Source organism: Notothenia rossii (assembly GCF_949606895.1).
Source record: "Notothenia rossii genome assembly, chromosome: 1".
Lineage (NCBI taxonomy): Eukaryota > Metazoa > Chordata > Actinopteri > Perciformes > Nototheniidae > Notothenia > Notothenia rossii.
Window position 1 is genome coordinate 21,363,185 of NC_136912.1, and position 26,047 is coordinate 21,389,231.

At 40.9% G+C, this 26,047-nt stretch overlaps 1 protein-coding gene across 22 annotated transcripts in view; it reads right to left on the minus strand.

Annotated features, from left to right (window-relative positions):
- Positions 1 to 25,776, minus strand: part of ptprdb (protein tyrosine phosphatase receptor type Db) — a 104,284-nt gene extending 78,508 nt beyond the window's left edge. For 4 of the 22 annotated variants that reach the window (XM_079672073.1, XM_079672074.1, XM_079672092.1 and 1 more), the window contains exon 1: positions 12,567 to 12,785. The gene's annotated coding sequence lies outside the window, so the exon portion shown is untranslated. Of the gene's footprint in view, positions 1 to 12,566; positions 12,788 to 24,381; positions 24,427 to 25,620 lie in introns of those variants that run through there. The other 18 variants (XM_079672082.1, XM_079672081.1, XM_079672076.1 and 15 more) reach the window with 10 other exon arrangements.
- Between the last annotated feature and the right edge of the window lie 271 nt (positions 25,777 to 26,047).

Genomic DNA, 26,047 nt, shown 5'->3' on the forward strand with positions numbered 1-26,047 from the left:
GTAAAGGATCAAAAGGAAGACACAGAGACACTGTGACACCAACCTCAGCGTCAAGATGTATTCTGCATGCATCGGAAAGAAGTAAAAAAAGAACACAGGTCCATTGAAAGACACTCCACAGTTTATTGATGTTAAAGCCGAGACAGGAGCAGAGCCCGTCTGTAACTCTAGAAGACAACCTTGTTATTTTCAATAAACCTATTACAGGAGCTTCTTATGAAAGGCACGGGGGAGGCCGGTAGTTGGTTAGGTGTCTCTTTGCTTTGGCCGGGAGATTCAGAGGATGCTCGGGGAAAATTATGCCAATCTCTACACCAGGGGATGTATTAAATGACAGGTCTAATTTAATATTGCAATATTGAGAGACCTGCTAAGGCACTTCCTGTGTCTAAAGGCCATCCAGGAATGGAGTAGTTGGGGAATAGCAGAGTAAGGGGTTTGGGATACATTAGAGAGGAAAGGAAATTATTTCATAGTGCAAGTTAACAACATGAAGGATGGGCTCAGTATGCAAAGACTGTCTGTTGGTATGTTTATATATAATGCATTGCCTTGTCTTAAGATATAACTACACTTTACATTTGTATGCATTAACCACTGCATTACCACCAAGTTTCCACAAAGAGACGAACAACGTTACACATTGTCCAGAGCAGACCTGATCTATGTTGAACAAAGTAAAAAACAATGTATGAACGCTAACACACGCCGACACATGCATTCTCAGATTCAAATACATAAAACATGTACACTGAATGGACCAGATACAGAAGGACATTTCAGGTCAGATTGGTGAATTTGTATTCAAGCCCATGGCATCCAGTCATCTAAGGACAGAGCATATCTAGTAATTTCAAATGTTTGGTGCTTGTAAAGAGATTATTCATCATCATGCACACACACACATGTGCGCGTGCACAGGGATGGTCTTATGTAAGGCAAGGCAATTTTAGACACACAAGCGCTCGCAAATGCCAGAACGACACAGCTATACTGAAATCCGGCAAACCTTTAGGTTGGAGGTCTGTCTTCACTGTGGCCATTACACACAGGAAGTCTTCGCACAATCAAGACTAACAGTAAAGGCTGAGAAAAACTCCACACACTCACACATATGCACACACGCACACGCACACACCATCACACTCATCACACGTCATTTAATCCCAGGTGCCTTAGGGAGGCTGAGGGAAATGGGGATGCAGAACATAATTCCTGAACACAAACAACAAGAAATGGGATTTGTGTTGGGCTCTCAGCCCTCCAGAGAGAAGGACATGGGAAACGAATAACAACAGGATGAAGGATGAAGGAAGGCACAAAAGAGAAAGCTCAGCTCAACAGTCTTATCCTGATTCAATAGGCAAAAACAAACAAAACAGACAATCAAAGTCATTAATTACAAATCTACAGACAAATACTGGTGAAGACTAATCCTGGACAGGCAGAAAAATAAGAATCTGTGAGAGACTAAAATAATTAATGTGTGGTCGGAGCCATTTTAATACGTCCAGTTCGTGCTTGGCCATGGTGTTGTATATGGAGAGGTTGTGAGACTGGGCCAAGGACAGAAGCTCTGCCATGGTAAAGACTCCCACAGAGAATAAAGAGCAACCCTCTTGACTCATATAATGGGCTGGGAAATTCCTCGCTTTAGCTTGAAAAATGTATCTGTTTATATAAATGTCTGTTTTTCTACTCCATTATGGAATGATATGACAAATAGTGACTCATTCTGGGTTCAGATGAAAGGCTTTTGCGTTTATTGTTCTTAACACCTTGAGTGGTCTTGCTCTTTCCAAGGAAAACAAATGCACTGACAGATCCTTCTCCAGAGCCAGCAAAAGAGTTTCAAGGAGTTCACAACTGAATAAAGTCGATGAGCTCCACCTACAGACATCTTTTCAACATAATTCTACAAAAAGGCTGATACGTCATCTATGGGAAATTCCCGAACAGTGACCGCCTGCGCCATTGATTTGGCCCAAAAGTTTGGGATGACCAAAATACCAATTGAAGTGAATAAAGTTACATATTCGGTCACTTCAGAAATGGGAGCAAACACTGTCTGAGAGCCCAATGTTTGGATCTGCACGCAATGAAAAAAAACAACCCATGACAGCCATTTCACAGACATCAGCTCAGTTTTACTGCAGCGTTGATGGGAAAGTGATTAAAGGAGTGAATAATCAGATGTAATGCAAACACGTGTCACAGAGCAGCAGTGTGTGGAGAAGGAACAAGATAAGAGAGGGCATAAGAGGATGGGTGAAGCGGGTGAAGCCAAAACTAAAGGAAATGAAAATGTATGAGAGGCCGTCTAGCTCACAACTCATGCTTGGTCTTACAAACAATATCAGAATCTCACACATACACCATTAAACTCTTTTATACATATTGCTAAACACGTTTACACGCACAATCATACTCTCTTTCACACACTTTTGTCTGGGCCAAAAATCAAACATACCAAACTGTACTTTCTTAGAAACACTATTATTCACACTTACAGACAACATCATACTACACTACAATATAATACTCTAGTAGTGTATGCAAGATAGAAAACTTTGTGTGTGAGAGAGAATAATAGTGTATGTGAAAGACAATGTTTGTGTTTTTGAGAGCTTATGACAGTTTATGTGAGAGGACATTGTACTGGTTGTGAGAGGGTATACTTTAAAAGGAAGTCAGGTTGATCCAACAGGAAGCCAGTTTAAATATTCATTCCTTGACTGGTTTATACCCTTGAGAACAAAGCCTGAAGCTGCTCAGAGCACTGCTAGCTACATTTGAGCTGCAATAAGAACTTTTGTTAACACCTATATTAAAGTGGACCTATCATGCTACATTTGAATAATATATTGTAGGGCCACACCTATACAAAACATGCCTGTGAAGTTTCTTTTTCAAAATACCAAACAGATCATGCATTTTAGCCATGCCTCATTTCACTCTATTTGCTCTATTCCAGCCCTGTCTTCACAAGGGCTGATTCTGTGGCAAATGAGCTGCAGCTGACCACGCCCCCCTGCAAAGGAGGGGGGCGAGGCACGAGCGTCATGTTACCATGCTGTTACCATGCTGTTACCATGCCACGCAACCTCTCATTCCCCTGATAGGTGGAGAGTTGCCCATATAGGCGGAGCACCCCGTTTCTGACGTCAGAACAATTTCAAATCTGTATCAGTCTGTATCAGATCCGTTGCAGCCCCGTTTTTAGAGATTTGGGTATGGAGAAAAAGAGAGAGGGTTGTGTTTTCTGACACTTGGTGAGTTCCCTGACACACCAGGGACACATATTCATGTATAAAAGATGTACAAAAGTGCATTTTGCATGATAGGTCCCCTTTAAGGTACACAAATTCACCATCAACTAGTTGCTAATTAACATGCATATTAGTAGTATATTGGCTCTTTATTAGTCATTATAAAACACTTATTAATGCCTTATTCTACATGACCATATATCTACAAGTAATAGGCCATTAGTTGAGAGTTTTTCCTCAATAACCCTCTAATTGGTGCTTATTTATTGCAAGTAAGGAGTTTGTTTGGTCTTAATATGCTCAATATGGGCCTAATAAGGCAGTAGTACCACAATAATAGTAATGCTCCCATAATAACATTTAACAAATATGATCTATCCTTATGTAACAACAAGACATGAAACTATAAGTGTTCATTAATTCTAAATAACTCAAAATTAGGTATTTCTATCGAAGAATATGTTCCTTGCTCCTTTATTGAATTATTTGCAGTCCACTGACATTCAAACGGAGTGAAACTATAAAAAAAGAAGATACAAGGCACTTAATGATCTCATTATGCAAGTGTAACATACACAGATTAACAGTTAGGACCACTATGTGTAAACAAGGTAAATATAGCTGAGGCTAGCATATCCCTCCGAAATATGGTCGTATAGACTTTACTGATGATTTAGAATTTATTGAAGCTCCAGAGTCAACGTAAGAGCTATAAAGGTACAAAAATAACAAATACATTATGCTCAATCCGTATTAGAATCACTTTAGCATACTACCAAAAGTTAACTGTAAACAGACAACAAAGCTACAAAACAGCTTATAAACGAATTAGGACATGTTTTACATTATAGTAAATACCAACCTTGTACCTTTTTGGGGGGTGCTAACATTTAAACATACACTTTACTCTTTACTTTCTCCGTCTATATAGAAGATATTTCATTTCGCAGTCATGTTGTTTCCATAGCAACAACAAATTCCTGTCAACAGCGTAAATAATAATAATAATAATAATAATAATAATAGCCAGGATTTATATAGCGCTTTTCAAGGGACCCAAGGTCGCTTTACAAGTAATAGGTCAGAAAACAAACATAACAAAACAAAAAGTCAGACAGGCAAAACAACAGATCGATTTAGGGGCTGAAAGCCTTGGTAAACAGATGGGACTTGAGGGCCCCTTTTGAAGTCGTCGAGTGTGGGGATGTTGCGAATCTCCAGAGGGTGGGGGCTGCCACACTGAAGGCTCTGTCCCCGAAGGTTCGCAGTTTGGTGCGGGGGGTGGTAAGCAGGCCAGAGTCTGAGGACCGCAGGTTCCGGGGCGGGGCATGTGGGTGAAGGATGTCCGATAGGTACTGGGGGGACTGAGGGACTTGTAGGTGAGGAGAAGGACTTTGTAGGATATGCGGGACTTGACCGGCAACCAGTGTAGGTGGATGAGGGTGGGAGTGATGTGCTGCCACGGCTTTGTGTGTGTGAGTACCCTAGCAGCACAGTTTTGGACATACTGGAGCCTGTCTAGTATGACCTTCAAAATAAAAGCATCTAAATAAAACAGGAAGTTAAACTAAATTACATTTAAGACGTATATAAAACTGCAACGAAAGCAACAAAAACAATGCAACATCCCCTTCAGTCTCACAGAACACAAATGGGGTTATTTACACGAGCTGTTCAATAAGCATGTGTACAGGCTAGTTTGTAGGGTGACCAGGTCCCAACAAACCAAATGTGGGACAAGGAGTATGTTTGTGTGGGACAATGTGGGACACCCTCTCAACAGCACCCCGGAAAAAAAATCTCTATTTCTATTCTGTTTCATTTGGTTTATTCAACAGCATCCAATAAACAATGACAGGAAGTGAAGTCAAAATGCAGTAACAATTTAGTATCTTGATAAAGAAAAGTAAACTAAGGCTAACCAAGGCAGCAGGCATTATTCACCTCAAGTGTTTAGAGATGCATCTTCCTAATTCCAATGTCATCACTTAAACACAATACATGTTACTAATCCTTACAGTGTAAGTGCAGGGCTCGACAGTAACGGTTGCCAGGTTGCCATTGGCAACCATTCAGAAAAGATGTCAACCACTTCTTGGCCTTTTGTTGCCATCAGTGGCAACCAGTTTTTAACATAAAGAAATAATGACAGCAAACAGCTAAATGTGCACCCCAAAATAGATAAATGTCAAATATTTGTTGTATTAAGAGTGATATTTAATTATTGTTGTGACCAGTCGGAACCTGATACCTAAGTTGCACGTGCATTGGTGTGATTACGGAGCCAGAAAACGATGCACGTTTACTTGCGGGGGCGGTGCGTCGTGGCCGTTTCTCAATATCGAGGATGCTTCCAGGCCAATATTTCAAGGATGCTACGTCATCAAGTGCCGCCGAAGGACTGTTCCAATCTCCAGCATACTTGGAATTCCACCGAGACCGCGTCCTTGGTTTGGGGGAAATTTCGAGGCTGCGCATGGGTAGACTTCGCGTCCTTAAAATCCCCACAATGCTTTGCGCACGGACCAATTTCAAAAACCCTTGCGGAGAATGCTGAACTGGGCTGAATCAGCGCAGCACACATTTAAATGTAAATATGTAGTGGCGTAGAAGATGTGTTGGTAAATATGTTACTTTGTTACATTTGTTTGTTATCACCAAAAATGTGTTCCGTGAAAATAAAGCGAGTTCATAATTAGATAGACATCGTGAGGTATTTATTTTCGGTACAGTTTATGTTGAAACCGTTAGAGAGAGTTGCACACTTGTTAGCCTGTTCCATTATTCTTTGTTTTCCGAAGCCGTGGCTTTGAAGCAGACTTGCTTTGCTTCTGAAGGAAGTGACTTGGAAGTACGCGACTACCAAGCCAGCATCCTCACGATTGAGAAACACCCAGTGTGTTTGTTTTACAAAGAAGGGCGAAGCAAATTAAGTTGTTTGACTGTGGGGTAAAAAGTTCAGCCAACACCTCAACTTCTCAAACAAATGTTCAAAGTGATTCAACTGATAAAGCGCAAGATGAACCCGAACGAAAGCAAAGAGGAAATGTGTAAAGTCTTGGGAGGTGAAATATATATTTACATTCTGCTCCGTTGTGCATTCACTTCGGTAAAAGATCCTACAAAATAAGAGTCCCGATCTTGATTACTACCAAAATAAAAATGCTAAACGAAACTTTACCATAGGAAAATATTGGCATACAAATATAATCACTTCTATAAAAAGGTAACACATTTTAAATATAGTTAGACCTATTAAAGGTAATTTACAGCATTAATAATTAATATCTAATTCTTAACTGTGAATGGTTTTCATTTATTTAACATTAGAAATGTATTAGTCCGGCCAATGACAGAACCACAATCAAGACTTCAATGCGGAAGGGCCAATGGATCTATGGTGGGGATCAGCACTAAGGTCAAGAAAACCCACATTTGAAAGGGAGACAATGGCTGAAGAAACTAGTGACTTGCTCATTTCATTTTTGAGGGATCTGTGAAGAACATGACAACAGCTGCACTGGTATTTAGTATACCGGCAATTGAGGGTGGACAAGTTTACTACCACTTAGGTTTCAAAGAATTGTGTTAATTACTTATTGTAAAGCATTTGAACATTCTTTTGTGTCAGATTTTCATTATTAAATTGATGTATAACTGTATAGTATCTTAATTATTTCAAATATAAGGTGACTAACATTTATTTTCAGTTTTAGCAACCAAAAGCTGATGCCTGGTTGCCAGCCTGGCAACCACTTAAAAGTTAGCGTTGAGCCCTGAAGTGTAAGGCTTACACTTACGGCCCGTCCACACAGCGGGGTGCATTGAAGCGTTCCGGCGGGCGTGTCTGAAACTCGACCAACAACCAATCACATGAATCTCCCGCCCCAGACACACAAGCACGCAGTTTGATTGGCTAGAGCTTGTACTGGCATATGTTTTGATTGGCTGACGCTTCCGTCGAAGCTTCAAAAGTTGAACATTGCTCAACTTTTGGAGTGAGCAACGCGTAGCGACGCTCCCACAATGCAGTTCGGCGAAGTGTGACGTCACCCCTTTCAAATTGAACGGGCAGAAGCGTTGAAGCTTCAACGCATGCCGCCGTGTGGACGGGCCGTTACAGTCATTGCTTTCTGACGGACTTGACCCTTTTACTCTTCAGGTAGCATAGGGAAAATTAGTAGCATTCTACTGCCTTTCTTGGGCGGTGTCCGTCAAACGAAAAACGTAGAGCTGGGAATTTAGTCCAGCTTCCTTTTCAATCAAACTCACTTCCTTTTAAATTCAATTCAATTCAATTCAAAAGCTTTATTAGCATGACCATATTTACATACAGTATTGCCAAAGCTATGTATAGTTGTAACATCTATACAAAAATACACACAAATAAACAAATAATCAGTTATAAACAAACTGCTAAGAACATGTTTTTTTTATTTTTACAAGGAATACAGATTCATTTCATTCATATAATACATCAGTAAAAAATAGAATATGATATATATACTTAAGATATATAAGATGTGAGACCTGGTGTATCTGCTCATTCCGGTTCCCTCAGACTGTGGCAGGCAGAGACAAACTGTCCTGCCACAATGTAGCTCTCTTTATATTCCCCGAGAAGTATTTTTAGTTTTTCATTTCCATTTTTAAATATTTGAGGATGCTTATGTTTGAGTTTTGGGAAGAATTGTTTCCGTACAGGTTCAAAAGTTGGGCATTGTGTGAGGAAGTGCTGCTCTGTCTCCACAGCAGTTGGAGCAGCTTTTCAATCATACTCTCTCACACTCATAACTATTCTTATGCACACACCCTATCATTTTGTTTTATACACATACCTATAAACTATATAGTCATTCACATGAACTATTATTACCTCTTAAATAAGCTATTATTCGGCCTTTCATTCACTGCTATTCTGTTTTACATATATTACTATTGTTATTAACATGAAATACTATTCCCTCATACATAGGTTATTATTCTGTCTTACATACATTGTTTACCGATTACACACATACTACCATCCACTTTCTTTTTTTTGTGTGTACGAGAGTATGATGGTGCGTTTAAGACATTTTGTTTTTGTGTGTGAGAGAGAATAGTTATTTATATATGATAGTATGATAGTAAATGAAGGAAGGAATGACAGTACGTTAAAGACGGTATAATACTGTGTGTGAAAGAATTTGGTGGAGTACATGTGAGATCCTGATATTGTTTGTAAGACCAAGTATGAGTTGTGAGCTAGGCGGCCGCTCATAAAAATGAATACATTATCAAAGACATAAATAGCTTGAGTAAACGGAGAGAACAGAGGACCTAGGTTAGAGAGGACCTAAAGAGAACGGCTGTAAACAGCAGCAAATCCTCTGGCAGAGAGAAAGAAGTGATGTGGAAGTCCTGCAGCCGTGCCACTAAGCCCCCGCTGCAGATTAAACTGTAAAGTAAGGCGGGGGGGGGGGGGGAAAGAGAGGGAGGGGGGAGACAGATAGAAGAAGTGAAAAAGAGAGGGAGTTAGAAAGAGCAGGAGAAAGAACTGCAGAGAGAAAATAAGGCTTTGTGGTTTGGCAAAGGTTTTGCTATGTCAAACCATCATGCCTGCCATGGGGATAGAAGATGGGGGAGAAGGGAGCATAGCCTGGGTGATAGGAGAGAGAGGGAGAAGACGATAAGAGAGGTAGGAGGGCAGGGACATTGGGAAGAAGACACAACATGTGATGAAGAAAGTAAGAGGAGGGAAACACTTATACACAGCTTTGTATAAGTGTAAGTTTGGCTCGGATTGTGTGTCTGTCAGCATGTGTGTGAGTTTGTGTAAGCGTGGTTGGAAAATGTAATTGTTGTGGTTGGGCCTGGCTTCTTCAGAGTGTCTCCCTATGATTGGAACATGAGGGAGGGGGGCAGGGGGTATGAGGGGATCACCCTAACCACAAACTCTGTCATTATCCTGAGCTCCAAACACACACACACACACACACACACACACACACACACACACACACACACACACACACACACACACACACACACACACACACACACACACACACACACACACACACACACACACACACACACACACACACACACACACACACACACACACACACACACACACACACACACACACACACACACACACACACACACACGTGAAGTGAGGGAAGTCTTAATTTAAATTTTTAATATCTCACCATATGCTCATCACCACAGGTGAATCATTTTGAGCTTTTAATTACCAATTCACAGCTTGTATGTGGGTGGGATTGCCTGATGGATATATCAAACACAAAGAGAAAGCAAAAGAGGGTCGAGTGACAAAGGAGAAAAAGGCAGTGGCAGGCAAAGAAAAAGTGATAAAAAGGCGTAACATGAACACACAAATCAAAAGGCGAGATGACAGAAATACAGACTATTGATTCGACCGGCTGTTGGGGAAGTATGGGAAAGTGAGAACAAGGGGCCATCTAAAAGTCAGACAGAGAAAAGGCTGAGACACAGAGATCTGACGGACAGATGATAGGGATGAGGCGAGATGGATTGAAAGCTGTCCCTTCCTACTGCCAGGTAAATCAATAGCATCGCTGTGTGCCTCCTCCTTCTCTCAGCTGCTGGTCCATCTACTTCTCTCGTCTAAGCTATACTGCCTATCACGTTTCCCACGTAGCTGGATGTTGGCTAACTGTATCTTAACCAGGAGCCTCCCGCCCGCACACTCTCACTGTTACAACCTGCTTCACCAGAAGGCTGTCTCTCAAAATAGCCTTTTGAAAAACTTAACATATACAGTTTGAGACTTGAGAAATGACCGTCAAAACTGCAATCGCCGCACTAAATAAAGACAAATTAGGGTTGTTTTTCACTCCCCTGTGTGATCAGGCCATAAATTAGACAAATGTATGAGACAAAAAAGAGCAAACCTTTCTGTTTTGAGAATGAGATATTTTTCATATTCAAGTTATTTTTTGTTCCAGGAAAAGTTGTTGACCTGCTCATGTCTTCCTAGTTTAGACTGCATTGGCCTGGTCTCTGGGAACTGAAGGCGCAGTCTCTATAATTACCAACCAAACTCATAACATCCCTGACCTTAACATCACCTCTCCTAACCTGACCCAACCCTCAGGGCAATGACATAGACATTTCCAAAATATATGCGTACAGGCGCAGGCACAGTGCTATACAGACATGCAAAAATGCACTGACAAACACATGTCCACAAAAACACACACACACACACACACACACACACACACACACACACACACACACACACACACACACACACACACACACACACACACACACACACACACACACACACACACACACACACACACACACACACACACACACACACACACACACACACACACACACACACACACACACACACACACACACACACACACACACACACACACAGCTGGCTCTGCAGACACTGGCATCCATCACATCTTGTGAAACGTAATCTCTATGAGAGGAGGAACAGCTGCAGTAGCACGCAAATACACAACACACATTAACACACACACACATTAACACAGTGGAAGATCAGTTGAGGTAAAGCACAGAACCACAGACTGGCATGTGACAAGGCACCTCTGACCTGAGAGCAGCAGGCTATGGTCGTAAAACAGGTCGCAGTACACTTGCCTGATGTACCCAAACTTATCAACAGAGTGTAGCAGAAGTATTTTGTGATCATTTAAAAAAAATTGTCCACATTTTTACACAATTTCCCTAACATCATTCATTGGTATTTTAGAAAATAACTAAATGTTTAATCATTATCCTCTCTTAAATGTATCACAAAGACAATGCACCATACCAATATTCTCAATGTGGATCAATCACTTTGGTAATTCAAGTGACCATGCAGATGTCCAATTCTGGAGACATATATATAGTACGGCATAGCTTCCCTTCATATAGAGGTATTTAGCATAAAAACTGTTTGCATACTTAGAAATATCAGGGAAGCACATAAAGGTAAAATCTTTGCTCGATTTCTTATACAGTATACTTGTGTTTACCTCTCACTTACTCAAACGTAATTGCATTGTAACTGCATGATTGATTTGTTAGCTAGTGAGGTCTGTAATGCTGCCATAGACAGTGTTAGAGCAAGACTGCTGACTACTGCCAAACACATGTACACACACAGCCATTACAGCACATTACAGCACATTACAGCACATTGCAGTGGTTGAGTTATCCAGTGGCAGGAAGAGAAATGTCAATGTCACAACCCATATTCAATCATTACCTTTCTCAGGTGAAAGTAGACAACATACAGTAGATTGATAACAAATGACAAATGATTGATGAATCAATGACAAATGTTGTACTTCCAATAACATCTCTCAAATGGGTCCAAATGGATTGGGTAGAATCTGGTAGAGTACAACCCAGAAAATCCACCCATATAATCCACTGTGGCCTATTGGAGTCTAAAGTGTTCATGGAGATTTGCATACACTCACAGACAGACAGCCCATTGAAAGCAGGTTGAAGTGACTGACAGCCATTAACAAATCCTATTGCTTTATGTCTGCATACACCTTTAAATCTCGATCCAGTCTGCTTTGTGCCGGTGGCATCGGTTCAGTCGTGAAAAATACCTCTGAGCTTTTTTTGAGGGGGAGCACCGAACCCCAGTGAAAACCAAGCGGTTCACAGCCTTCTCAATCTCTCATCAGCATTAAAGAACTCATTTCAAGAGCCGCCCTGTAGCGAAAATAACTGTAATAACCTCACAGTCAAATTGTTAAGGATTCAGTGCAATAACATGGACAAAACTGTTACTGTATGTTCATATTACCATGACACCACAGGAAATTAAGAAGTGGATCACAGACATATTGTGCTGTAAACTCCGATAGAAACAGCATCATGATGGCATGGCAGATAATAATAAACCCTATTGATTAGGCTAGAATCAATATGAACTCTCTATTGACTGCCCCGACACGCTTCAAGTCCTAAATATCATAGACATGTCACAGCGATTATCCACGAGTGCTAATTCAAAGGCAAGGCGACCACCTGAAACAGCGCAAAAAAAAACACCCGAACAGGTCATGCTGGGTAAGGAAAGACAAGGCAGATATAAAGTGTCAGTCATATGTGTTTGACACTGGAGTACAAACTCGCGTACATACACACATCTGATCGGATAAGTGCAGATGTGTGGAGGCGCTTTGCACTGGAATACATGATCATGGGAAGTTAGCGCTCTGTTGTGCTTGTCAACAACAACAAAACTACACATAAAATAACTAGAGACGCGCTCACCATATCAGCATCCTGCCCGGCGCCGTCGTTGGAAAAACTCGCAGTCTGAATAGATTCAAGCTCTCCGTCTGTCGTCTGCCTGTGTAACATCCACCGTGGCTGCAGCCGCTCTGCCCAAATAATCCAGCACCGTGCGTCTGTTGTCCTCTCTCTCTCTCTCTCTCTCTCTCTCTCTCTCTCTCTCTCTCTCTCTCTCTCTCTCTCTCTCTCTCTCTCTCTCTCTCTCTCTCTCTCTCTCTCTCTCTCTCCCTCTCTCTCTCCCTCTATATCTCTCGCTCCCTCTATCTCTCTCTCCCTCTATCTCTCGCTCCAATAATTTCCTACCCAGTGAGTATACAGTATATGACTGAGGATAAGGTAGCTGCTAAATCCCTCGGTATGGTGGCTGGAGTGAAGTTGGTCAGATTTAAAGCAGTAGGCGCCGCGCGTCATGCCTGCGACATTATTTTTGGGGGGTCCAAACCGTCCAAACGCAGCGTGGAGCAATCTAGACTGGCCAAAGGCTTGTGATCTACTTTGTCATCACTCCCTCCGATAGAACATGAAATCGTCCCGGTAGACGATTGGGGACGAGGTGAATTGATGAACATAGTTATAAAGTCATTCAAGGAAGACTTGGTTAAATGTTAAATGCTCTATTCACTTTTCAATATTTGTTCTGTATATTTTATAGGAAAAAAATTAAATGTTGCTAGAACTAAAGTGAATGTGTAAAAGTACAAAATAAAATATGTTGTTGAAATTGAAACTCAATTCAGGATTAAATCTCTGTTGACAGACTAAATGGCTCTGAAATTGGGGTTTATCAAATTAGGCACAATTTATCCGTGGAGACAAGTGAAGACGATCTTATCTTCAGTGATGAGAAGCTCTTTGATAAAGTGGGATACTGCCTAAACATCTCTTGTTTTATAGACTAACAGTTTTCAAATTGTACTCAGTATGAATACACATAATTCATGGTTCATTTTAAAAGGTCCACCATAAGGAAATATTGAATAATTCTTTTTGCAGAATATGTTCTAAGGCACTAAAAGAGTAATTTTATTCTGAAACTTTCTGTCTTACCAGATGGAACTGCTTGGAGCGTTTAAGACACTCAACGTGATTATGCAAGAGATGCATGCAAGTGATTGAGCTTCAGGTGTGTGTATTTCTATACTTCATGAGCTTTGTTGACATTTCAAACATTACAGTGTTCACGTGTTATTCTTATTATTGATCATTTATAAATATTTCTTGCATCATCACATTGAAAGATAATATTTCAATAAATGTAGATATATCACTGGAATAAATGTGCATGAAAGCACATGAGGTTCAAGAAAATGGGTGTCTGTCAATTTCAAACAAGGCAAAAGCTGCTTTAGGTATGATGCATGTCTAGTGTTTAAAAAAGTCAGGAATGAATAGGTGGCAAACAAAGGAAAAAATGACAGAAAATATGCTTTAACACCAACTTTCAGTCTTTAAACACATTCTTGCACCAACTACCCAAACGCACACACAAATTCACACGCACACATACATTTTCACCTGCACACTAACTTATCTAGGTGTGCTGACCTAGAACACCAAACACAATCAGTGTTGCAGCAGATTCCCATCAGTGCTATTTAAATGAGAGAGAGGGGTGTAAACGTGCTTTTGTTGCAGAAACTCCTCAGCTCAGTGAGTATAAAAAACACAACCTCAGGCTGCACACACACACACACACACACACACACACACACACACACACACACACACACACACACACACACACACACACACACACACACACACACACACACACACACACACACACACACACACACACACACACACACACACACACACACACACACACACACACACACACACACACACACACACACACACACACACACACACACACACACACACACACACACACACACACACACACACACACACACACGTGGATGCCAGCCCTCACCGACACACACCAGAGACCGGAATGTATGCCCACACATACACAATGGGGTTGTGCACACACTCACAGCCACACACACACAGACACTTAAAAGCACATAAGAGATAAGGGGTTTGCTATCGAGAAAACTTCAGCGGCTAAAATAGAATCTAGGGCTGTATTTGATGGGCCTCATGACATAGCATCATTCTTGCGAAGGGGCGTAAAAAGCACTATGTTTTCAGTTTAGGTAGAGATTTTCAATAAATATGTCCTGCTTTGCAAATCTTGCTGCATATGATGTGGTTGTTTTTGTTTTGTGGCTTCACACCCTCACTCTTTCTGTTGAAATATATCTACACTTGCAGCTTTTGATTAAATATTCAAGTTGTCCACTGATAAATATGTATGGATATACTATAAGGGTGTGAAATCAAACAACTGTCCACACACATGTTCACTCTGGTGCACACACTCCCTACAGGCATAATACACTGTGCTGTCAACCTACTAATTTATCAGTTTTCAATGTTTCTTTAAGTCATGCATGAACTGTGCCATTCCACGGCATACTTTATGTACTGTCACTAACCAAGCACAACACTTCAGTGTTTCTTGAAGCCTGAATTAATCAGAAACTTGGGCGAGGGACAGGTTTAAACTGCCTCTCTACTTAATTGGAGATAACAGGGTTAGCATGTAGGCTTAATAAGAGACTCCAGGCTGAAGCATTAGAAATGAATATTAAGAGTACATGCGTTACAAATAATATATCCAGCTAACTTATCGATTTAATTCTTTTAAATTAATATAGTAAGTCATTTGATTTACATATCACACAGCACTAAATATATAACGGCCTTAAATGATCAAATGTTCTGAAAATATGTCCACTATTTCTTTGTTTGTAAACCCCTTAGCATGCAATTTTTAAAATGGAGAATCTTTGTAACCCGCACGAAGCTTGAGCCTTGAAACTGGAAAACCTTCATGACCTTTCTATTTTTTCCTCGTTATAACTATAAATGGCATTTGCCTGCACAAAAAGAAGGTTAATTGAACAACATTTTCACTGTTCACAAAAAAAAGCACTTTACCCAATAATTGAAACAAGGGGAATAAACTATGACAGTTCAAGAAGAAATGAAAAATAGTTCATTTTGTGTTCATTATTTACCAGAGACTGGGGTATTTCAAATGCATACATAATAATTGATTAAAAATGATATAATCTTATTATTAAAAAACAAAAAAAACAAACATATTCTTATCTTCTATAATAAGGGATGAGTGAAATAACTCTTTAGCCGGGTATTATCTGCGGAAGTAGATCAATAAGGACACACTTAGCAGGCTTACTAATAATAAAAAATCTCTTTAATATCAGGGTGCTGATATTCTACTGTGCAAAATGAAAGTGGGCTAACAGTTCAGAATATCATCTCAATTGAAAAAATGTTTGAAAACAGAAAGACTCAGCACACAGCTCCTTATTTCATCACGTTGAAAGTTCAACTCATGACTTATGAGAGGGGTTCAGAGCGGCGGCCCATTAAAGCCATGACATTTCAATAATTGCCTCTAATCTCAGCATCATAGAGAGCCACAGTGCCTCCCACTTGCTCACACACACACACACACACACACACACACACACACACACACACACACACACACACACACACACACACACACACACACACACACACACACACACACACACACACACACACACACACACACACACATACACACACACACACACACACACACACACACACACACACACACGCCTTAATCATCGATGCTTAATGATTAATGCTGCGCACATACACTTGACCCCCCCACACTCCCACTGAAGTTTGACCCTACCCCCATACACACATAATGTACAGAGAAAAACATTCCTCCAGCTTCAAAGATTGATGACTTTATTATAGACACACACACCCTTTCTCTTAGGTGATATGACTGCACACACATATACACATGGATGCATTACACACACACAAACACATCACATCATTATCCCTTCCTTCCTTTAGGCACTGACTTGGATTCTGCCAGTTCTCCAATCATTTGTTCGCTTCCCAGACATGCAAGTACTGCAGTGGGCTGCTTACCATTAGTGCCTCGGCTGTTATTAGAGATGGCACCTTCCCTAGTTGCACCTGCACAATTACAACCGTAATTTCATAGGGAGACACTAATTTAGTTAACAAGGAGGGCGCAAGCAGAGTGAGGGAGAGGCTGCTGGTTGGTTTTTTATGCCCATTTAGAAAGCTAAATCCTAAATCTTCAGTAAAATATCTGAGGCTAGACACAGATAACAACATTTTTTAAAAGCCGGATTAGCTTCACTTCTAACATTCCTTTCATAGTTTATTTGCTATTCAGGTGGATTAAGTCTCTGATTGAGTCCTTTTTTCTCTTCTTGTAATCATGTTGATTTTAGCCACAACAATAGCAATCCCCACCTGGCTAAATCGTTATAATAAAAAGGAAATTCTGAGCATTTGTAAGCGTGAAATTATCATTGATGTGCGTTCAAAATATATTTGTATCTAGATATTACTGTAGAGAAATCTCCATCACATCAACTGATGTTCACCAACACAATGCAAATCAGTTCAGCTACGCTGAATTATATGCTATAGGCTCAGAATGTTAAGCAGCATTACAAATAAACACTATGGGAACATGCTGGGATACACACTTTGTCATGCACAGGAGTCAGAGCCGCTGGGTTTCATGAAAAAGCAGGTGTGTGTGTGCAGAGTCAGAAAGGGTGAAAATGAGTGAGTGACAGGACAACAAATAAAGAATAAAGAGCGTGAAGCCTAGCAGTCCTAAAGAAGCTTTTTATTGAACACTAAGAAGGGAATATAGAACGATGAACATCCCGCCTGCTCTTTTCACACCGAGGAAATTGCATTTGGGAACATTGAGCTGGCATGAAGTACACAACTAAATGTTTACGCCCGCACGCAAACATGCACAGTTTTTTATGGTAGCACGTATTAGCAAGACAGAAAAGATTATATTTGCAAAGCTGCACACACACACATTACATGCACAGAGATCTCATTTAGTCTGTATGCATGGCTTGGATGATCACTCCCTACTATTGAAAGAACGGAAATGAGAATCGGGGAAAACAAGGAGAGAGAAAGGACGAGGGAAAAACAGCAAGAGAAGAGGAAGTGGCACAGAAAAATAGACTGAATACAGAAGCAAGGGATAAATGAGGGAATGATAAAGGGGAAGAATGAAAGACACATAGGGTGAGTTTGGGGGAGACATCCTTCATTTGCACTGGGCTGTTATTTTAAAGCTCTTGCTGATGCGGCTACAGATCAGGATTATTTTACAGAAAAAAAAGAAAAAAGATATGATCCATTTAGAGCAGTTGGAGTCAACAGGTTCCATACAAATGGTGAGCAGACAGACCATTAACCAGGGCTGCTGAGTCCATCAAAATGAGTGACGAATGTCGAGCTAAGCAGCTATCACATTAGTGGAGAACAGCAAGGCTGCATTGTTTGGGTCTGTGGATCCTCTAGGCGTACATAAACCCTGAGAATGTAAAGCGGGGCGCACTAAGTGGTAATCTTTCAAAAACAAGGACATTTTACTGAGGTTATACCTGTGTGCAAGCCTAATAAGGAAGTGCAATCGGTAGAAATGTCTAGCATACACACAGAACGTGATAGATTTTCCTATTCTATGTGTGTGCACAGAAACAAATACATACCATATTTGTGAATAGCTTATTTATGTTTACATAAATGCAACAATGACAGTGATCTAAACTACAAAGAGGGCTGTCAGTAACACATTCAAAGTGCTTGACTGGTAATTACATCTATACACAGAGCAACAAAGGCAGACAGAGAAAATCAGTGCGTCACACACATTCAGATAGTCATGCTCATGCTCACGCACACACACACACACACGCACACACACACACACACACACACACACACACACACACACACACACACACACACACACACACACACACACACACACACACACACACACACACACACACACACACACACACACACACACACACACACACACACACACACACACACACACACACACACACACACACACACACACACACACACACACACACACACACACACACTCACAAACACACACGGGTCATGGAGAAGTGGCTGTCACTGTGATTGGTTCCTGCTGCCGAGGGCGAACCCACAATAGCCAATTATCTGTCATTATACACCACAGTAGCTCTCGCGGTCTGGATGCCTCTGCATGTGTGTGTATGTGTGTGTCACATAGTGGGAGAGATTGGCAAATTGCTGGTTATATGTTTCAGCGTACTGGAAAAAAGGAACAGAAATGTGGAGGAGGAGGTGGAGGAGAGGTTTGAGGAGGCAGAACAGGAATATGCAGAGTGAATATTAAAGGAAGGGAAGAAGAGATTGATGATTATATTTGACAGTCGGAGAGAAGATGGGAGCACGGGGAGCCACAGACCTCCAGTGAGCTGCGTGCTGATGACAGATGTCTGGTGACCGAGACATGCCTGATGCAGCAGGCCGAATCGCGGTCGCCACAGATTGAGGCGCTCAGTCAGCATATGACTAGCACTCCATCATGTATGAGCAGTGAGGGTCCAAGCTGTGACCAGGTTTTGAAACATGATATGATAATGTCGGACATTACAGCATCAGTTGGCATTTTATCACCAAGACAACAACCTTGAAGAGGTGGGAGTTAGAGAAGTGAACTCTTCCCTTGTATTTTCTCTTGTATATGTGTCCACCGCATTCAGCTTTTACAATATGGGTTACGGTTAGTTAGAAAGTCCTAGCCATTATGGATGCTAATCTGGCCACAGTGATGGCAGAAAGCTCTTGTGAAAATTAGAGGTGGGTATTTAACTATTTCTCAGTAAAAGCTGTAGAATGAATTAATATTTTCCAGGGAGTGTTGGAACACTGAGTATTAAAGACTGATCAGTGACTTTAGTCAATTCACTTTTCTACTAAATTAACTTCCATTACTACTGACTAGAGAAATTGAAAACTGTTACAATTACTGCGGATTATTCAGAGTACCGGTAAGTGTTCCACACGAATGACAAATTGCTGTTAAATTTTTAAAATTGAGATTTGTCAGCTTCCTCAAATCAACAGCACATGAAACTGAAAGTATGTGGTTACGTGTAGATACCAGTAATCTTATCATATAGCTGTATTTTTATTTCGGTGAGCTGCACAATGAATACATAAACAGGGTACAACATGGATAATGTAGCCTCGTCTATATTCTTGATAAACGTTTTTTCTCCTGAAGCACATAAGTACATAATGAAACCCTCCATTGTTCCCTATTCTTGACAAAATGTCAATTCAACCTTAGATGAAGTTCATTCCAACTCGCTTGTCTGCAAAAGTGAAAGATACCTCCTCTTTTCAAACAGGGTCGATCTCAGCTGTTGTGATCTGCCAAAGGCAGCGGCCAAGCTATCACTTTTCCTCTAACGCCACCATGAGTTTGAGTAGCGCTACCTTATATGCAAAGGAAATCACTTCTATTATAATAGATTTTTTAGGTATGAAACTTAATACACTGATTAATTTTGCCTTCATTACAAGCTCTAGCAACTTTAGGAAACCCTTGAATTTTAATCCAGTGCCATAATCGGGTCATCATTTTACTTGACTGAATACAAAAAACTAGTGACAACAAATCCCATCAAACTCTGCGGTACTTTGTTTCTTGCTAATGAGCTGGGAAACCTCTCTGGTCTCTAAAGTTTGCCATTGATGTACATCTGTCATTGGAGATAAAGAATAGAAGTTCTTAACACACTCACAAGGCTCCACTTATTTAAACTGGTGGTTTTATTTGCTTACATTACCTGCGTTTTGGAGGTTTTGTGGTTAAGACATTTTTGCTAGGCCAAATTGCAAGGTTGTCTTTAATTGTATGTTATGGTAGATTATTGGATATAAAACAAAAACGGTATTGTCCTTATTCTCGAGAGATTCTCTCTCTGCAGGTCATTCAGTAGAAAATGGTAATTCTTTACTTTGAACTTTATAAAAAAGTTTTTAGTCCAGACATCACATCTCCGTAGCTTTCAGTTCCTGCCATTCCTGTTCAATTATTGATTGCCAAAAGCTTCATTGCTGTCTTTCTATTTAAGCTTGAATAGTGCTCAATCACGACATATGAACCTATGTCATCATACCATCCACTTCAGAATAAATCCATTTGACTCTACACATCCAGCATGTGAGTGTTTATGAAGTATAACACTGATCTGTCTCTGCCTGTTTTACAGCTATCCATAATCCCCATCCTAATCCACTGCCTCTGTGTGCATCAGTGTGTGTGTGTGTGTGTGTGTGTGTGTGTGTGTGTGTGTGTGTGTGTGTTGTGTGTGTGTGTGTGTGTGTGTGTGTGTGTGTGTGTGTGTGTGTTTGTGTGTGTGTGTGTGTGTGTGTGTGAGAGAGAGAGAGAGAGAGAGAGAGAGAGAGAGAGAGAGAGAGAGAGAGAGAGAGAGAGAGAGAGAGAGAGAGAGAGAGAGAGTGGTGTCTCTTCATGTCTGTGTATGTGAGGCATGGTATTTAAGCTTTTGGCTTTCAGAGGGCCTCTCTTTCCCACGCCTTCCACACTATATGTAATACCATAGATAGCCCTCCAGTCATCCACTTTTCTCCATCGAACCACTCAACACAATGGCCTGGACAGAATCACTATGCACTCTGCTGTCAATATCTCCATTACCATTTCTGTCGAAAGAATAAACACAGTGAAAATGGAATGGTTATGGTTGATATTAGTTTTAAAAGAGCTGATGAAATGTGTTCCGCGATGGAGAGAGGCAGAGGGTTGAATAGATGAAGAGAAGTGATTATGCCAGAGCATCTAAAGGATAAAAGAGCAGAACAGCAGATCAAAGTTACTTTGCTCACAAGCTTAATTTTTTGTCCTTAATTTATTTTAATGTTTGCTATTTAGCAAGGATCATTGACTAGCTGTTAGTCTAGAAAAGCGAAAATGGCGACTATACGAAAAACCTACATGCATACCAAACAAATGTTTTGCTCAATTGTCTAGTGTCCAGCTTTCAACACCATATTTCCAAAGCAGAGTGTTTATTTTATAATTAGTTCTAATTTGTCTCCGGTTTCCAACCTGCGGGCTCAGGATCCTCGAAGTGTTCACTAGATGATTATTAAAAATGAAAAATTGAAAAAATAAGATTTGAAATGAGGAGAGAGACACGCAATAAAGTTACCAAGCTACAGACATCAGAATTACATGGTCAGTTGCTTAAACCCCAGGTCAACAAGATGCACCGTTGAGTTGGTTTTAACAACATGGTACCTCTGATGTTGATATACCAATTGAGCACATTATGAGTAATAGATTGAGAAAGAAGAGAAAGACAGAAAGAAAGAAAGACAGAAAGAAGGGAAGATATCGTATCGAAATAATTGGTTCTTTTATGTGTCTCTGAATTGTGCTTACGATGAATATAGAGAGGAGTAAGAGGTTGCTGAGGGGGACCCTCAGCAATGATAATCCCATTAGCACTTTACTGTTAGGCTCTCCACTAATGACTGATGTGTGTATGTGTGCATATGTGCCAAATGTGTAAGCGCCAACAGTGTGTGTGTGTCCTGCTCGGACCGTCCTAATTATCAGACGTGACTCACGTGAGGGTAATTAGAGCCTCTGAGACAATGGGAGCAGGGCTACGAATGACCCAGAAGTCTACAGGCTAATGAAGCGATAACACACACTCTCTTTCTCTCTATGACTCGCACCCACCTCACACAGAGAGAAAGGGACAGAGCGAGGGAAAGAAAATACAGCTCAAAAGACAGAGAGAGGAACAATGTTTCCCTCCGACTACATTAGAGACAGTAGAGAGATTTGGGAGGAGCTGTCAAGAGACGCTCTGTCAGGCGGCTTCAAGCTCAGCCGTCTTCGTAGTATGAACTAATCTGGCTGCTCTCTGTTCTCTGTCATATCTGGCCACAGCTCCACAGCACTGTGGTCCGCTTCCACAGGCGCGGATTAAGGCTCGGCTATCCGAGACTAAATTCTCTATTGAAGAATCATCTAGGTGTAATCCCTGTGTGAAGCCAGCCCTGTATGGTACAGCGCATTATAGTTCACACCATGACTATTATACACAGCAGGCTGCACACTCAGGAGATACAGAAGGACAAGAGGACGGTGGGCTGTGTGCTGGTAGCAGAGCCTCAGGGTTGCTTTAAATTGTTACGTAAAATCATATTGGTTCACTTAAGGTGGGACCCCCAGGAACAAATGAACTAATTCAGAGCTCTGATGGGATGTTTTTCACCTTAGTGATTAACATATTTAAATTGTAATACACCCTGTCACATATTTCTTTAATAATCCTGTCTCCTAGTCTTTCATACTTGCATTAACATTTAACATTCGCATTTTCGTACCTTTCTTATAACGAATCCTCAGGAAGGAAGGAAATAGATCAGAAAAGTGTACCCTAAAAATACGCACACAAAACACAACTAATAAGAAAATATGCATTTAACCAAAACAATACAACATAAAGTTTTAACACAACATTAATAAATAAACCTAATCAAAAAAATTACCAAAGACAAGAAAAACAACAATCCTGCCCCTCAGAAAACAAAATATACATATCACGAGTATTGTGTCTCTTATACCTCTGTTATGTTGTAAACTTGTCACAGTTTAATGTCATGACAGAATTCTTACGTTACATTATTTGCTGCATTTACTCAATTACAATTGGCCACCAACTTTGACTTTAGAGTAACAGCAATTCCTGGCCTAATGATGTCTCACATAATACTTCCGCAGAGTTAGGAATCAAGATTTAATATTTGGATTAAAGAGAGAAAAAGTAGAATACCGTTTCAGAATACTACACAAATAATGCCATAAGAGCTCCTAACTTTGGCAGCATGTGCAAGTGACCCCTTAAAACTGAACTTTTTAGCGGCGTAGGTTGTTAAACTGTCTGGTACTTAACAAAAGAAAAGGTAGTAGCAAACTGAACATGAGCCATTTTCTTAAAGCCACATGGTGCTTGAAATTACACCATTTTAGAGCCCTGTGCTCTCAAAAGCAGCGGGCATTTCTTTTGTAACAGTTTGAATAAAAGGTCTGTTGACGTGGGAATTTAAGTGATAAGTGACACAAAGTGCTCAACTCGTGGTGCTGGTCTGTGAAACAGAGCAGGTTACCCTCAACCTACGCTCCAGCCATCACAGGAACCCTGTCTCTGTGGCTCCTACGCAGACTGAACATGTTTTTGTATGTGTGTGATTATAAATCTGTGAGCGAGTTATTTTGATCAAATTCCCAATTACACAGACGAGAGTCTCTTCAATTCTGTGCTCTTTGTAGAAATACACAAACAGGCAGGCATAAACATCTCATGAATGCACCCACTCCTGAACACGTAAATAAAAACACGCAGTCACACACAGGCCGGAGGCACCAGACACTTCATTTGCTATTCCACCCCCTCTCCTCATCTTCGGCACCCTCATATTCCACTCTGGCCTCCCCAACATTCAGCCCACAGTCACTATAGCAACCTCACACAGCGCTGCTGGCAGCCAGAGGGCTAATCGTGTTGTTACAACATCTGTCAGAAAACAGAGACACTCACACCTTCAAACATTAATACAACTGCTTATACATGCAGCAGCACTTTGGCCCATATGTCCACGCGTCCTCGCAAATAGAGTAAGACCTGAATCTTTACACACTCATGTGTCCAGTGAAACTCAAACAGGCATATATTTAAGGTTACATTTGACTGAGAGCTTAGGTAAAAGTTGAAGACGAGTTTCTTACCTTTGCTCATGGTTCATCCTGGAACATGAAGTTTGAAAGTGGGAGCTGAAAAAGGAAAGGACACCATTTTTCATGTAAGTTCTTGATCTATCAACAAAAATATACCATATTGATTTTTCCATAGTTTATCATGGCCAGGAAGAACCATTTGCTTGACAACCTGCCATTGATGACAGATAAATGAAGGGAGACCTACATTGCTGGTAAAATGGGCCAGTAAAGTCTGCTTTAGAAACATGCCTGCTGGGTATGTTGCTCTGCTGCCACCTGTAGGTTAGACCTGGTACTCCACTTTCAAAAGTCTTAGGACAGTGACATTAGAAAATTCATCCAAATCCAACTTTTTAAATGGAGAGGACAAGACGTATGAAATGTGATGTATTTAAGTTATTCAAATAAAGATATTGCTGCACTCAATCGTCGTAAACCTGCAGTGTTCCACATGCTGTCTGATTTAAACTCAATCCCCTCGACAACATCTCACTTCCTTCAGTGTACAGTACATGCAACTCCCAGTTAAGCGAGCCACTTGCCTCAGTATACTCTGTGCATCATCCAAAAATACTTTCAAAGATTTTGATGAAATAATTTTTTTTTATTCCTTTTAAGTCTGCAAAGGCTTGCTACAAAAATGAGTCACACAAACTCATCACAAAACTCCAGCCAGCTTCTGAAAAGGAAAGTGCCACTCGGTGCAACACACACAGCCAACGTGCAGCCCCTGCATCTTTTAACAAACCGAAGAGGGTTGAGCAAATGCTTTATATTTAGAATGGTGACGCTATGAGAACTAACATGAGAGGAAAGCTCAGCGATGCGTTGGAGAGCTGCATATTCAATAATGTATCAGAGGCAGCATTTAAAAACAGCTGGGGATCGTCGCTCTGTCTTGTCCTGTCTGCCGGTCTGTCTCTTTGTATGTCTCTCCTCAAGTCTGTCCACTGCATATTTGCCACTCTTGTGGGGAGGTGATGTTTGGTTGAACTTCCATCCTCTCGACAGTCTCTTAAGTTCTTCCTGTCCCTCAGGAAAAGTCTTTCTGTGTGCTTTCTTCACTCTGTTTCTCAGAAGCAGGATTCCACCCTCTCGCTTACTCAGTGGACATGGCACAGCCTTTTAACTACATAAATCATACACCATTGTGGCCCAGAACAAATTTGCTTTTGACAGCAGGGGGGAAAGAAGATGTATGTGTGCACATGTGTTTGTTTGAAGGTCATTTTGATTTTCAGTACGTACCTGTTTTAGTGCACAGGTCCACTGTGCTGCTCCATACTTGAGGATTGAAAGAGTAAGAAATCTCCCCAGAATTCTCCTGAAAGAAAGAAGGAGGGATACAGAGAGAGCAAACAGGGATGGGGAAGAGAAGAGGAAAAGTGGGAAACGGATTAGGAGCAGAGCCTTAGCCTTTCAGAACTTAATACTCTTAAAGCCGACCCTGGGTTTCAACCCCCTTTGTCTTCTGTTTGAATTTGCCTGTGCATCAGTGTGTCTGTGTGCAATAACTAGAAATGTCAAACTTATCGCTTGACATAAAAACAATTAATGGGCGGTTATTGGTCCAAAAGACAGCCCCAGCTCAACTTCTATATTGGGGGTCTTTAAAGGTTTCTATACCAGCTACATACAAGCCATACGTGCTGTGAGGGGCTGAAAAGTCAGAGTA